We start from the raw sequence: 16062 nt of genomic DNA on the forward strand, positions 1-16062 counted from the left end.
GACAGCAGGGAATAAGATGGAGTGTGACATAAGCAAATCTTTATTGAAATGGACCTGCTTGTATCTAATTGCAGTTCTGACAATATACAATGGCAGGTATTCCTTGCTACTCCTCAGGACCCACAGATACTGACTTTGACTTTAAAGGGGACATAATTTCATTTTCTTTTTGAAGTCATTATTTTGTTTTAGTAAAATAAACTTATGTTAAAATTTAACTAAAAAATCAGTAACACAAGTCATTTGGAGAAATAATAATAGATTTTCCCTTCTGTTTATTACTCTTTAGTCTGATTACATTTTAGCACAGATGGACACTTGTGACCAGTGTTTGGTGCCTGAACATCTTACAAAGTCTAATGAATGTTTTAAGATACCATCAGGGCTGTTTGACACTATGTTGAGTTATTCAGACACCTGAAAGAACACCGTAGATAGAAACAATTTACAGAAAAAGAAGGTATTTGTTTAGTGTTTACTGTCACATGGGAGTCAGCCATTATCTCTTGGATTCGACAGAAAACTAAAGTCTGCTGCAGTGCCGGTTTACAGTTAAAAACAGAAAAAAAATGAACAGGTTTGGGGAATGTCCCCTTGGAGCTGTGAGCCTGAGTGAGCTGCCCAGCTAAGGACGTGGGCTCCTTGTGATTGACTCTTTGGAGGAAGCAGATCTGGCTCTCACTGTGTGGTCCTGATTTGAATGAGGAAGTGAACATCAGAAAAGCTGGTAATTACTTAGTCCTGACCTTTCCAGCCTGCTGCTGAGCTTGTGTGGGCAAATTCTGCTGTCACATAGACTGGCCATTGTCCGTTTTTATATTTGTTCTCTCAGTAGTCAGGAGGATAGATCCAGAGAGGTCTATTTCACCGTGTATTCTGAGTCTCTATGCCGTAACTCCCTGGTCAGTTTCTGAAAAAAGGAAGAGTGAAATATTAGTTAAATCCAGAATAGGAATTATACTAATTTATTTTGACAGCAATAATGTTGAATACTTCATAGGATGATAATTTTTACACTTTTTTTTGTGAGAGGGAGAAAAGCAGGAAAGGTGAATTCTGTGACTCTTTAGTTTAAAAATGCAATTCTTCAGTGAGTCTGAAAGGAGGCTGAATACCAGGCTGGAGACTAAGAACATTTCCAAAGCTGAAATCAATAAAAGTCACCAGAATAAAGGAATGTGAGCATGGGGCCATCGCGCCCTCAGCATGCTGCTGACTCTCCACGCTCATGATTAAGACTGTACATCTGGGTTTCTGAAATGCTCCGTGTGATCAGGTGGGAACATGATGCCAGCTGCTGTGAGGAGCCTTTGCTAATGCTCACCAGTAGTTGTGCCAGAAAGAGCAAAGATCTGAACTCAAACTTTACACACACACACACACACACACACACACATACACTGGCTTTTGTTTCTATAAGTGGAATGTATTCACACCCCCTATTTATACTACCCAACTCATGCCCATGCCCATACATGCACGCTGCCCATTACAGAGAAAGCAACGGTAGGTATTGTATTTCTGAATTCTGATTTCTCTTGGGCCTGATTGGTATTGTGACCATTTATTTCTAAGCTTGTGCTTAAGATCAATGGTTACCTCTGGCTCCTCAAACTAAATTAATCTTTGCTTCTAATTACTTGTAGGGTAGACGTCAATGAAGAAATTATTTATAGGCAAACATAAAAAGTGATAAGCTAATATCGGAGTTTCTTCATACTGGTTTAAAAATACAATAGAGTCAATAGGAAAAAACTTTTAAAAATATTTATTTTATTTATTAAATAATGAATATATGTGTATGCATGTGTGTGTGTGCGTGTCTGTGTTTGATGTATGTGCATAGATGCACATATGCCACGGTGCACACATGGAGGACAGAGAACGACTTGGTGGAATTGGTTTCCTCTTCCACATTTATGTTGATTCCAGTGATCTAGACATATGCAGCAAGTACTTCCTCTTGCTAAGCCATCTGGCCAGATGTTCATTCAGGAAGGAACCTGTTTTTCCTTTAAGGCTGTTGTTACAATGGCACTGAAGGGGTATGCACTGAGGGAAAGAAAATTACCTTCTGAGCCGGAAAAAAAAAAAAAAATGAAATCCCCCTCTGGGCGAATTCATGCTATTGTTTCCTCCCTTAGGAGTTAATCCAGTTGGGCTTTTCAGTGTCCTGGTAAGGAGTCCACCCCTCACATTAAGTCATGCCAAAGAGGTGAAAGTGAAGGAGAGTTAGAGAGAGAGAGGTAGACAAGGAAAGCAAAGCTGGGCCACTGAAATGGCAGCTTCTTGTTCCCAGAAGATTTTTTGAGAAGAAATGACAGGAAGACATGGGGGTGGACACCTAAACATCAGCAAAAGGGAAGAGGGAAGGACCGTGGAGACTCAAAATACTCAATCCGGTTGTCAGCTTCCAAGTTTTAGGGCTCCTCTCATCCTGAAGGGATAGGGCTGTTACTTTCTCTTTCTCCTAGGCATAGTCTTCTGTCTTTCCCTGACATTCTGTCTCTCAGTGCCAGAGAATGAGCTCAGTCATCCCCTAAAGAACCCACAGCATTTCTGTTACATTTTTTCAGGGATTTCTCCAGGATTTGAGAAGACCAAGGGTCACATATCTGATTGAAATTCCCAGGGGTAGACTGTCTGGCTGAAGTGAAGACTTCCTCAACTACCAAGACTGCCACCAGTGAGCTAGGGGAGGGAATTTTGTCTCTGTTGGGTGCTGGCACCCCAAGGAGTTTTGGCTGTTGGTCCAGAACTCACATGATTACTGTAGGGATTGAAGAAAAAAATATTCATTTTCCACATGTCCCTTCTGGTAACCCTGGCTCCCCGACGACCCTATTGAGTATGAGGAGCTTTTGCTGGCCTTGCAAAAGACTTGTGGGAAGATGGTTGAGCAGGGAAGAAAATGAAATGATAAGAGTGTTGGTTGTGAGGTTGTGTGGAAGGTTCAGCAGTAGAAGACTTACCAAAACACACATAAGGTCCTAGGTTCCATCCCAGCACTTCAAGTCAATCCATGGAGAGAAAAAAAGGAGCCTTGGACTCAATTATCATAATATTCCAGCCTCCAGTAATAGCTGGAGGCAAAGAAGGATCATTTTGCTTGAAGGGAGTCTGGAGAGGAGAGCTTTACTGGTTCTTAATGCCTGTTCTTGCTGATGAGTATCTCGAAGCCTGGTTTTCACTTTCCCCATTTTTTCCCTCCTTGATGACTGCATTTGTTTCTGTCCCATCATGCCCCAAGAACTTTGGCCTTTGTTTTCCCTTTCCAGTTGCTAGGACATAAACAGGCTGGGAAGAAAGAGCATTCCATACTCTCTAGATTATGGGTAAATTACTCATTGAGTGCTTATCATGATTGCTTACAGATTATACATTTGAGGGAAAATGACAAACAGAACATGTAGTCCAGAGGTTTTTATGAAGATGGATCATACACAGGCAGCATAAAATTAGGAATTCATCAAGGTTATCAGCTATTGAAGAGTCCTATGGGGCAAATATTCTGAACAGCACACCCCTCTCTTTCAGTGGTCACTAATGATGGAGAGTGTGCAAGCACACACATGTGCTGGTAAAAATCTTCAGAAGATGCGTTGGAGAAGGAGACAAGAAAGACCTGGAAGATGTTTATTCTGAGTGAAGCTTGGTAAGTTATCACAGAGATCTGTGTTTTTCTGGCACGTAACAATTTCTGCCAAGTGTTCTCTATTAAAAAAAGAGCACATTTAGGGAAACCTCCAGAATAAAAGAGGGGTGCATTAGGCATGTAAGAAATCACTTGTTGCTGGAGGATAGGAGATTAAAAAGGTATTCAGCCCTGGAGCTCTGAAGTTAGACTGCTGGGTTCTGAAGAACTGGGGTGCTTTGCCTTCTAGGTTCTGGATTCTCATGCTTAAGAAGAGGTGTGTAGCTTCAGAGTCTCTGTGACTTCCCTAGTCATACCTTCTCCCCAAGCCTGGATAACAGATCCAATTCCTTGGCCTGGTCTGGCCTCCCCTGCCTTCACTGTAAGGAACTTGAGGCTTCTGCTAGGATGCTCTCTCCCTACCCCTTAACCCATAGGCCCCTCCCATGCCACATCCAACCTTTCCACCCAGCAAGATCTACCTCTACACTTCAGGTTTGAACCAGGAACCTGTCCATCAGTTCAGTCCACTCTGCTCTGGTCTTCATTTCACTCATTTCCAACTTGTAGGCCCAACTTGCCCACACATCCTCTCTTCTGCTCTAACCTACTTTGTTCATATCAGACTTAGAACTAACAAAGGAAATCCACATGCCTAGATCTCATCACAAATATACCAACAGTATGAAAGATCAAGCCAGTATCTTCTCTCTGAAACTTACCAGTTCTGTAGAAAAGTTTGCCAATGAGAATTACCTAGACGATCCTCAGGACACAGAATTTTAAAAAAATTATAAACTTTATCAAATAATTCAAGGAGTTTAAAGAAGACACATAGAAACAGCTCAATGAAATGAAGGAGAAAGAACTTAAGAAGAATAAATACCTGAGTGATGCCCAAGAAACATAAGCATGGGATGATTGAAATGAAGACAGTCTGGGACATGAGAATGAAATTCAATGGGGAGATAGAAATACTGAAGGGGACTCAAGCTGAAATGAAGATGGAACTGCAAGACCCAATAACCCAACTAAAAAACCTCAAAGGAAATCCTCACATGTAGAATGAGTCAAGTAGAAAATAGAATATCGGGACTCCAGATAAAGGTGAGGCTGTAGACCAAATAAGGAAAAATATGAACATTGAAACGCGCACACACACACAGACATAACACACACACACACACACACACACACACACACACACACACACACACACACACACACACATACGAAAGGAACACACAGGAAATGTGGGATACCATGGAAAAAACAAACAAACTTCCCTCTTATAGGCACAGATGAAGGAGAAGAATTCTAAGTCAATGGAACAGACTAGATCTTCAATAAGATCATAGAAGAAAACTTTCCCAAACTAAGCAAAGACATACCTATACAGATACAAGAATCACACAGAACACCAAATAGATAAGGCCAGAAAAGAAAATCCCCACAGAAGATCATAGTTAAAACACTAAGAATACATAACAGAAAAAGTATATTGAAAGTTTCAAGAAAAGAAACACAAGCCACAGATAAAAGAAACCCATAGGGGTAACAGTGGGTTTCTTAATGGAAACTTTGAAAACCCAAAGAGGCTGGGACATTGCATTCCAAGTCTTTTTTAAAAAAATATTTTTATATTATAATTGGTTTAATTTTACATATCAGCCAAGGATTCCCCTGTCCTCCTTCCTCCCACCCCCAGCCTTCCCCCCCAAGCCACCCCCCATTCCCACCTCCTTCAAGGCAAGGTCTCCCCTGGGGAGTCAGCCCAGCCTGGCATTCCAAGTCTTAAAGACTATGACCAGCCTAGATTACTTAAAACAATTATCTATCACAACTGAAGGAGAAATAAAGACTTTTGACAAAATAAACAGCCTTAAAACTTTTATATCCAAGGCAAACTTAAGAAAAATACAGTAAGAGTTCAGGCTGAAGAGAGGCATGAGTATATAGTAAGTCTGTGATCCCAGTCTTACAGGAAAAACACTCTGGGAGGAAACAGAGCTAAAACAAAGCAACTTACATCACTAACATGGGTCAAAACCATAGTCCTATCCATGTGACTGTAAGTCTAAAGCGTAAATCTTGACGATGCATGCCCACTGTGTGAAAATGTACACAAGTCATGTGATCAGTAAAGCACAGTTGTATTATGTCCATTGATACTTTTTTTTTTAACAATTCAACTCTCTTCGTCATGACAGTTGTAAAAGAACACAAAAGGTGGGAGGAAAAGCGTTAAACAATCTGGGAGTTCTTTCTTGTAAAAAGTGACTGCCTGTGATAAGAAACGCAAAGGGAGTATGAACCGGATTCCACCCATCCAGAAACCTTCCTTTGAGAATGGGCTTGAAATAGTTTGGTAAGAGGATCATTCTAATGATGACCCTGCAACGTTTAAAAAGGGGCTATAGAGATAAACAGAGAATTCTTAACAGAAGACTCTCAAATGGCTGAAAGACATTTAAGGAATTGCTCAATATCCTTAGTCATCAGGGAAATGCAAATCAAACGACTCTGAGATACCACCTTACACCTGTCAGAATGGCTATGATCAAAAACACTGAAGACAGCTTATGCTGGAGAGGATGTGGAGCAAGGGGAACTCTCCTCCACTGTTGGTGGGAATACAAGCTTGTACAGCCACTTTGGAAATTAATATGGTGCTTTCCTAGAAAATTGGGAATCAATCTCCCCAAGACACAGCTATACCACTCTTGGGCATATTCCCAAGGAATGCTCAATCATACCACAAGGGCACATGCTCAGCTATGTTCATAGCAGCATTGTTTGTAATAGCCAGAACCTGGAAACAACCTAGATGCCCTTCAACTGAAGAATGGATAAATAAAATGTGGTACATATACACAATGGAGTCCTACTCAGCAGAGAAAAACAATGACATCATGAGGTTTGCAGGCAAATGGATGGATCTAGAAAAAATCATCCTGAGTGAGGTAACCCAGACTCAGAAAGACAAACATGGTATGTACTCACTCATAGGTAGATACTAGATGTAAAACAAAGGATGACTAGACTGCTACTCACAACTCCAGGGAGGCTACCTAGTAAAGAGGACCATAAGAAAGACACAGGGATCACCCAGTGACAGAGAAATGGATGAGATCTACATGAGCAAACTGGATGTGGGGGTGGTGGTAATGAAGGGCAAGGGTGGAGGGAAGGAGAACGGGAGATCTCAGCTGGATCAAGAACAGAGAGGGAGAACAAGGGAAGAGAGACCATGATAAATGAGGACCCCATGGGAATAGGAAGAAGCAAAGTGCTAGAGAGGTCCCCAGAAATCCACAAAGATACCTCCAAAATAGACTACTGGCAATGGTTGAGAGAAAGCCCAAACTGACCTACTCTGGTAATTGGATTACCGAACACCCTAACTGTCATGGTAGAACTCTCATCCAATGACTGATGGAAGCAGATGCAGAGATCCACAGCCAGGCCCCAGGTGGAGCTCCAGGAGTCCAGTCGTGGAGAAAGAGGAGGGATTGTATGAGCGAGAATTGTTGAGACCAAGATTGGAAGAAGCACAGGGCCAAATATCCAAACTAGTGGAAACACATGAGCTATGAACCAATAGCTGAGGAGCCTCCAACTGGATCCGGCCCTCTGGATAGGGGAGACAGTTAATCAGCTTGAACTGTCTGGGAGACCCCCAGGCAGTGGGACCGGGACCTGTCTTTGGTGCATGAGCTGGCTGTTTGGAGCCTGGGGCCTATGCAGGGACAATTTGCTCAGCCTGGGTGAAGGGAGGAGGGGACTGGACCTGCCTAGACTGAATCTACCAGGCTGGGCTGAATCCCCAGGGGAGTCCTTGCCCTGGAGGAGATGGGAATGGGGGGTGGGCTGGAGGGAGGGGGGGAAGGGAGGAGGGAGGACAGGGGAATCCGTGGCTGATATGTAAAATTAGAATAAATTATAAAATTAAAAAAAAAGGAAATAGAGGATCAATTACTCCACACCAAGTCTGCCAGAACTTTGAAAGAGAAAATGGTGATGAAGACAAAGGCTGCTCTGGGAGAGACGCAGGTCAATGTCAGGGAGGCACTTCCTGGGAGACTCAGGCAGATCTGCTCACTGACTCCCCGATAGGCCGGATTACTCCGAGGGAAATTGCTCCCTTCCAAGCCCTCTCCGAAGAAGTAGCTGGCTCTCAGAGGATGGAAAGACCCAAAGAGGAAAGAGAAATACGAAAATAAACCAAGCACGCTTATTCAGTCTTATCCAACTTTCTCACGAGAGTCATCTTTCTCTTTTTAGGAGCTGAGGAGATAAAAGGCAAGATATTATCAGTGATGTTGAACAATAGAAGAGCCTTGTCATTTGGCTCAAGAGTGACAAGAAGTGTCCCCTTTAACAGTCACTTGGTGTCTTCATGTTACATTAAGATTTTGAGTATGGGCAAACCTTACTTTTACAATCAAGGTAGTTGAAGAATATCAAGTCTATTCTTACTTTGAAACATTCTATCCATTAGTAATAATTAGAGCTGTCAGGAAATGGAAAAAGCTTCCTTAAGATTCTTTCTTTTAATTGCCACAGGTCAGAAGCAGCCTCAGTAACTGGAAATACAGGGCTCACTGCCACTCAGAGTAGATTATGAGGAAAAAAAGCAGAGTTGAAACTGTTGTTCCCATTAGGGACCTGACAGAGAGCTGCCAATCTAACATCCTGAAGACAGGGTAGACTCAGATCTGACCTGCAAAGGATGCTCTGTGAAAGAGCAGATCATATATGGAATAAAGAAATGTGTAGGGTCCAGGAGGTGGTAGGAAAATTGGAAAAGAAACTGTACTGAACACAGCACTTATTCCTACCAGGAATACAGCTGCATAATCACTGTTAAAGGAATATACCTACATGGCAATTGAACATATTTAAAATTATATGTTACAGTAATTTATTGTCTATGGCTAGGGATATAGTTCAATGACAGAGTGTCTACCATAAGCTTAGGGACTTTAGGTTCAATTCCCCATGTTGAAAAATATATTATTCTAATACTAATCATATGCTTAAAATATTAATGAGTTTTCAGTAAGTGTTGTATTGCAAGGGTCATGTGGATCTTCAACATTTACTGAAAATCTATCAATGGCCAGAGACTGTAGCAAACTCTCTCAAATGAGCAGCAAACAGGCAGAATCTAGACCCCTAGGAGCAGATAATATCTCAGAAGAGATAAAAGGGTTATAACAATGATGTACTTAAAATGTATTGCTACATATTGGGCTTCTATAATCAACTAATACTTCTTTGGGGGAGGAATTATATCTTCATTTTTATTTTCCAGTGCCTGGCAAGGGCTTAATCTGTAGAAGGTAAACAGTGTCTATTGAATAAATGTCTGATTATGGAGAGAGGCTCATGCTGAAAAAGCAGTTTAGAGATAGTGTACATGAGACAAGGGGAGAGAGAGTCCAGGCTTCAGTTCATTGGTGGGGACTTGATCTAGCTAAGGGTTTTACTTATTTGGTTTTTTTTTTGACAAGTAGATATTTATATAAAGTAAAATGCAGCCAAAAACACTTGTGCTTTCAGGACCTGACTTCAATTCACCACTGTTAATAATTCTGAGACAACAGCAAAGGAGTTGGCAGACACAATTAAAAGGACAGAAAATATCAGTGCCCAGCCTACTCCCAGCCTCTAAAAAGAATGTTAATGCAACATCTAAGCAGATTCATGGCCCAAGACAATAGGAGACCATATGTTTACATTTAGGTACAATTACCAAACCAAAAATGACTCAAAGAGCAATAAATTTGTATAAATAAAAATAATATGCTTATTAATTTCAAATAAAAGTAAAATATATTATTGTGTACAAATAATGTTTGTAATCTGATCTAGACAATGTCCTCTTGAGGGATGACTTTTAAATAAGTAATTCTGGAGCTAAGTGGTTAAGAGTGCTTGCTGCTTTTTCAGAGGTCATTGGTTCAATTCCCAGCACCCTCATAGTGGCTCACAACCACATGTACCTCCTGTTTCAGGGATTCAGTGACCTCTTCTGGTCTCCCTGGGACCCACATGTATATGTGCATATACACACATGCACATACACACAAATTAAATAAAATTAAAATCTTCTTTAAATATCAGAGTACTAGAAAAAGCAAAGTCTCTATCGTATCTGGAAAATATCTAATAACATTCAGATATTTAACCAATGTAAGATATAAGAGTGAATGAATGGAGATAGTCTCTTAGCAAGTGAATGTTCTAAGTCCTATGTGTGTATGTTTCCATGAGCCTAAATCAGGATTTTTCTGATTGACTTGGACCATAACTCCTCTGTTGCTGAATAGAAAATGGAGGAAATATGATGAAGAGAACAAAGGAGACTATATATATGTATAGTCTATAGTTAGGGCTTCTATTGCATCTTCTTGTGAGGTGCTGTCATTCCCGTATGATGAAGTGAAGTGCTGTCAGCATGGCATGGTAGCACTAAGTCACTATTGACCCTCTGAAGTGAACATGGATACTAAGAACTCTCAAGGCTGTGGAGTAGCTAAAGGTGGGTGGTGTATGGTACATGAATATGCTAAAAGGTAAACGTGCGAGGATGATTCAATGCCAGGCAAGACAGAGCAAGATGACGAACGATTTATCATGTTATTTAGAGCAATATGAAATTTAAAGATGGGAATTTTGTGGAACAGGCAGTGTTGTGTGTAGTATATGTATATAAATGTGTTTTTTTTTTTAATTCTCTTTCTCACTCATTGAAGGCGGTGGTACTTCTATCAATATAATTCTTTTTAAACTGCATGGGTCTTCTACAAATATTATTGCTACTTTATTAAACAAAAGCCTGAGATATATCTGAGACCAAGTCCTTCTGTCCCTTGACCTACTTTGGAGAGAGTGCTTGAGCCATCCCTGTCAGCATTTCAGGAGGGTTCATATTTGCCTGAGCAATGCTCTGAGATGCTCCTTTGTTTCTACTCAAGTCACAGGGGTTTCTGAGTCCCATTCTTAGTTTTATCTTTAGGTCAAATATTCCTGACTATATCCTTGATTTGATCTTGAGGCCATTCCTTGAATCCAGGAGCAATTGTCAACTAATGAGATGCAATTCTCAAATTATCCACTCCTGGCTCCTATCTGCTTAAGAAGCCTGCCTTGAACTTATTTTTCTAGTCCTTATGCTCACTATTAAGGGAAAAGAAAACAGATAGGACACTTTTCCTAGTCTGCTTGTAAATTCTCTCAGCTAGACCACATGGATACCATATCTACTTTCCACAGAGTCATGGGTGAAAAGGTAGGTGAGCTTTCATTATTGCTCTCCCAATGTCCGTGGACAGCCTTCTCCCTTTGGGGTAAGTAAGCCTCACTGGCAGCCTCCTCAAAAGCCATGGGAGGCTTCTTCTCACAATCTCTCCATGGTTCTTCAAGTTTTCATAAATGTTCTCCTCAAACTCCTTCTAGATTCAGCCGATTGCTAGCTCCAAAGCAGCTTTGGCATTGAGGTTAAGACATTAATATTTTCATGCCTTTGGAGTATTTCATAACTCTAAAATGTCATGTGCTAAAAACAATACATCTGTTCATTAGTTTCTCTGAGTCAGAAATCCTGAAGGAATTTAGCTGCATGGATCTGGCTTCGACTTTTCATATGACTATGCATTTTATTAGTCTGAGATGTAGCCACCTTCAGGGACAACAAAGTTGAAGATCTATATTTAAGGACGTGTACACCCTTGGGGACTCAGTTTCTCTGTGGTTGAGAGCAGCAGACCTTAGCTTCCTGCACATGGTGCTCAACACATGTTCAAGCAGACTTCCTTTTAAAAAGTCCATGAGAATATGAAATAACAGCATCACCTGCTTGTCCTGCCCTGTCCTCCCAAGCACACACTGTTACTCTAGCTGAGCGCTCTTCCTTAGGAGGCAGTCACTGAGGAAAGTCTGCTCCCAGGAAAGAGAAAGTGAGCTCTACGCTTAGCAAGGACATTTTGGACATATTTTAAAATTATCTGTGTCTGTCAATTTGTAATCTCTCATCTGAGGATCTTAAATCCATGTTGACTCTTCATCAAATTCCAATCTAACAGCACAAGATTCAGCCTTTTAATTTTAATTTCAGGTGAAGGAGATATGAGGGTGTTTGGGGAAATGTGAGAGGAAACCATTGAGGAGGATGTGAACATTACACAAAGTGGCTATTCCTTGTGTGTTTCTTCTGTGTCCAGTAGCACTGTCTGCTTTACCTCACCGAGTCTTTATACCAGCTTCAGTTGTCAAATCAAGTCAGTGATGAGTAGAACAAGTCACAGAATGCTCAGTGCTTTTCCCAAGGGGAGCAAGTAAGCTTTGGTGAAACCAGAATCTGTTAGTTTAGCTTCTGATACTATGTATCACTCAACTGCTCAGAAGCATTGTGAAAACACAGCACCAATTAGCACTGTAAAATGCTGACATACCGACTGGAGAGATGGCTCAGTGGTTAAGAGCACCGACTGCTCTTCCAGAGGTCCTGAGTTTAATTCCCAGCAACCACATGGTGGCTCACAACCACTTGTAATGAGATCTGGTGCCCTCTTCTGGCCTGCAGGGACACATGCAGGCAGAATACTATATACATAATAAATAAATAGATAAATAAATAAATAAATAAATCTTTAAGCCGGGCGGTGGTGGCAGCAGTGCGAGGCCAGCCTGGTCTCCAAAGTGAGTTCCTTTGAAAGGTGCAAAGCTACACAGAGAAACCCTGTCTTGAAAAACAAAAAACAAACAAACAAACAAAAATGTTGACATGCAAAAAATAATTCCTTATATTTTATAAAAAATACAGATTCTCATCCAGTAGTTTTGTTAAAAGGTCTGAAATTCTGTGTTTCTAGTAATCTACATGCTATTGTTGTACTGTTGGTTTAGAAGATTGATAGAATAATTATCCAGGTTGCTAAGGGCAGCTAATGACATCAGAAGAGGCAAAGTGACAGCCAGGAAAAGTCAAAAGAACAAAGAAGAGCTATTAAAATTCAGGAAAGAATTTTCAAGAGTGGTATACCTTCAAACTTTAGTAGATTGTCTATGACTCTGGGGATGGTGTTGGAAGAATGGAAAGGGGTAGAGTTGGCTTAAAGGGTATTTTTGTTGTTGTTGTTTATTTTCATTTTTCCAAATAATTTAGCATTGTTGTTTCTTAGAATCAGATGCAGAATCTCACAATGCATATAACCGTGTGCAACCATTAGGAGTTAAGAGGTGTGGCTAGAAAGGCTCTTAGGATAGAAGGTCTGCAAAGATGACGTGTCACAAGGGCATGAGAAGTCAGATGGTGTTCATAGAGCTGCTGAAATTGTCAAGCTCCGGGGTTTTCAAGACCTGGGGGCTGTCAGGTCCTCAGCATGAATTTTATATGAAAAAGTATTTAGTAGGATGCATACATGTACACAAAGGTAAAGACGGAGGAGGAACCCCACCCCACCTTCAATCTAGGCAGAGGGACCTGAGCACAGAGAACTGGAGTCAAAGCTTTGGAATTCCTGCCATTCTTTTGTACGTGTTTTCAAAGTCAAATTTCTTCTTTCTTAATTTGTCTTTTTGTTTTCTATGGAGAAAGAAAAAGGTATAGAGGTGGGGAGGATTTGGGAGGATCTGGGAGAGGGGAAACTGTGATCAAAATATGTATGAGAAGTTCATCTTCAACTTGAAAAGATGCTAAATTATAGAGGAAAAATAGAAAAATAAATTAAAACAAACAAAAACAATAACCCATTCTTTTAAAGACATTGTTTCCTAGTTTTCAAATTTGCCATCTTTGTGCAGCTCAGTGGTAGCAAATTCCTCCAAGTGCCAGATCTTACCTTCAAGGCTCTGAGCCTTGTATAAAATGCTAAGAGAGAATGCTAGTTCTCCATGCTAAGGTATTTTCTTTACAAGTATTTACAAATAATCTTTATTCCCTGCTAATTTCTAAGTAACTAAATAGCCAATTTACTATACTGATATCTCTCTGATGTGTATCTGTTATAGATGTAATACTTATTTTGCTTTCTCAAAAATCATACCCTCTTGAAACCAATATTTGTTTATTTTCCTACCCCTCTCTAAATTGATTTTAATGACTACAAAGGATGCCTCCAAAATACACAGAGACAAAAGTTCTTGTTCAGTCACACAGTTAGCTATCAATCATCCATAGTGACTGAGAGGCAATAGCATAGAAAAGTGAAACCAATTTACCAGAGACATACAAGCACACCTAGGAGATAAAGAACCCATTAATTCTAACTCGGTTTTCTTGTTCATCAAAGCAATGAGAGTGAGGCTACAGGGTATCCAAGGACTGAAAGGAGCCTTGTCCTCATACTGCAAGGGTGTGGAGCTTTTGTTTTGCAGATATGTAAATATGCTAAAGGTACTGTGTGGTTCAATTACTTTGTTTCGTTTTTAGTCTGTCACTGAACATGTGTTCACTTTCTAAATACACACACACACACACACACACACACACACACACACACACACACACGTATATATTTCCCCTAATTTCCTTCATTTTATTAAACTGATTATGACAGGAATGTACAATTCAATTCAGTTCTGTCAAATCTATTTACATCCCAGAAAAAGGTGAACTATTAGAATCTGCCTACTGTGATTTAGTGTTGGAAAGAGATGCCACCAGAGTTTATCTCTGTCTACAGTTTTCCTGGGTATGACATGCTTATGCTTATGGTCAAAGTCTATAATAGGAGAGTAGCCTGTCATAGAAACTCCTATTGAATGAGATGGAACTATGCTAGAGGAACTATGGCTGTGCTTTGTTATTAATAAATACTAGCCAGCAAGATGAACTCGGTTATACATGACTATTTACTGTATGGCACTGAGAGCTTTTTCATGTCGATGTAACATTTGTTATTCAGAACTTTAATGACAAAACCATGGTGTTATAGTTAGTGAAAATTCCTGCCCTCCAGCACACACAGCATTTTCTTGTTTCCTCTGATGTTTGAGCCCATGCAGTAACAAGTCTGCTACCATTGGGCTCTATGACTCCTAATCATTTGTAAGTCACAGGCTTCCTCTTCTTTACCCTACACCTGGCATGCTGGTATGAAAGTCTGTATTTCCTCCACTCCGTTTTTGACCTCTAACTCTATGGAAGTCCCACATCAGGCTCCTGTAGTTCATTATCATAAAAATTCTGGGTTCAGTGACTAACTGAACAAAACCTTTGGAGGCCTCTGAGTTGAGAGAGGGGAGTGGCATCACCAGTCTTGGTTTTTGAACCAAATTTGGTGATGGAGGTGCAACCTTTTTCTTTGGCGTATTCACAAAAACAAGAATACAAACCCCACTGACCAAGGGTGCTCTACCTCTTACTCATCATTCATGCGTATGAATTCATTCACTCCACTGATGCTTAGAGCTGTAAAATCATTAGGTTGCAGCACTAGGAAGCAATATTTTCATGGAAATCAGACCCGAGTCTGTGCACAAGTAGCCATACAACAGTATGACACTCGTGTTATTGTAAGGCTCACATTTCATGGGACTGAGCCTCCTTCCTGTGTGTTACTTCCATCCCATAGTAAATTGAAAAATTGGGAGAAAGGGAAGAATGAGCATTGGCTCATTTAAAAACCAACCAGCCAGTCAATCAACCACCAGAACTAAAAACAATAACACTTGGAATGGAGGAGTAAAGTGGGAAGAAGCAGGAAGGCAGCCCCGAGCACCACTCATCTCCAGTCTTTCTCTGGAAGTCAACACTCAGCTAGCAGCATCTGGTGCCTCCTCTTCCCGCATCCACATGGTGTAACTGTCTTTTAAAGTGTAAATCAGACATCATGTCTGCTTCCCACTTCAGAAATTTGTCTCCTTACTCATCCTCTCACATATTCGGAATTCTTAGAAGTCTAGAATTCTGAAAAGACTGTTTCCAAATGGTCCATCATTAAGTCCTTCATAACTTCTGTCTGTGTCTCATACCAAAGGCCCCTTTCTCAGATTTGCCTCTTTTGGGCTCCCTCACTTAACTCAAGCTTCTGCATTTCTAAAAGCTCAGCACCCTTCCTCCTTCTCAAATATTATCCATTTATAATTAGATGAATAATGTTCCTACTTCCTTATAATATTTTTATTTATTTTATGAGAATTTTAGACATGCACACAATGTCTTTTAATCATATCCACCCCCTATTCTTCCCTTCCAACTCCTTCCATTTTCCTGTGCATCTTCCAACATTATATCCTTTTTGTTGTGGTGGTTATAACCCATTGAGTCCTACTGATGCTGAACATATGGGTGGAGGACCATCCACTGGAGCATGGATATAAAAATATGTAGTCAGAGGACAGTTTGAAACTATGTGCACTTAGCAAAACAATAATAGTAGGTTGACTTCTAGCGCTGTGAGTTCTTGGCCAGATTTGTA

This window comes from Peromyscus californicus, unplaced genomic scaffold (assembly GCF_007827085.1).
Source record: "Peromyscus californicus insignis strain IS unplaced genomic scaffold, ASM782708v3 Scaffold_20__1_contigs__length_68692818, whole genome shotgun sequence".
Taxonomy (NCBI): Eukaryota; Metazoa; Chordata; class Mammalia; order Rodentia; family Cricetidae; genus Peromyscus; species Peromyscus californicus.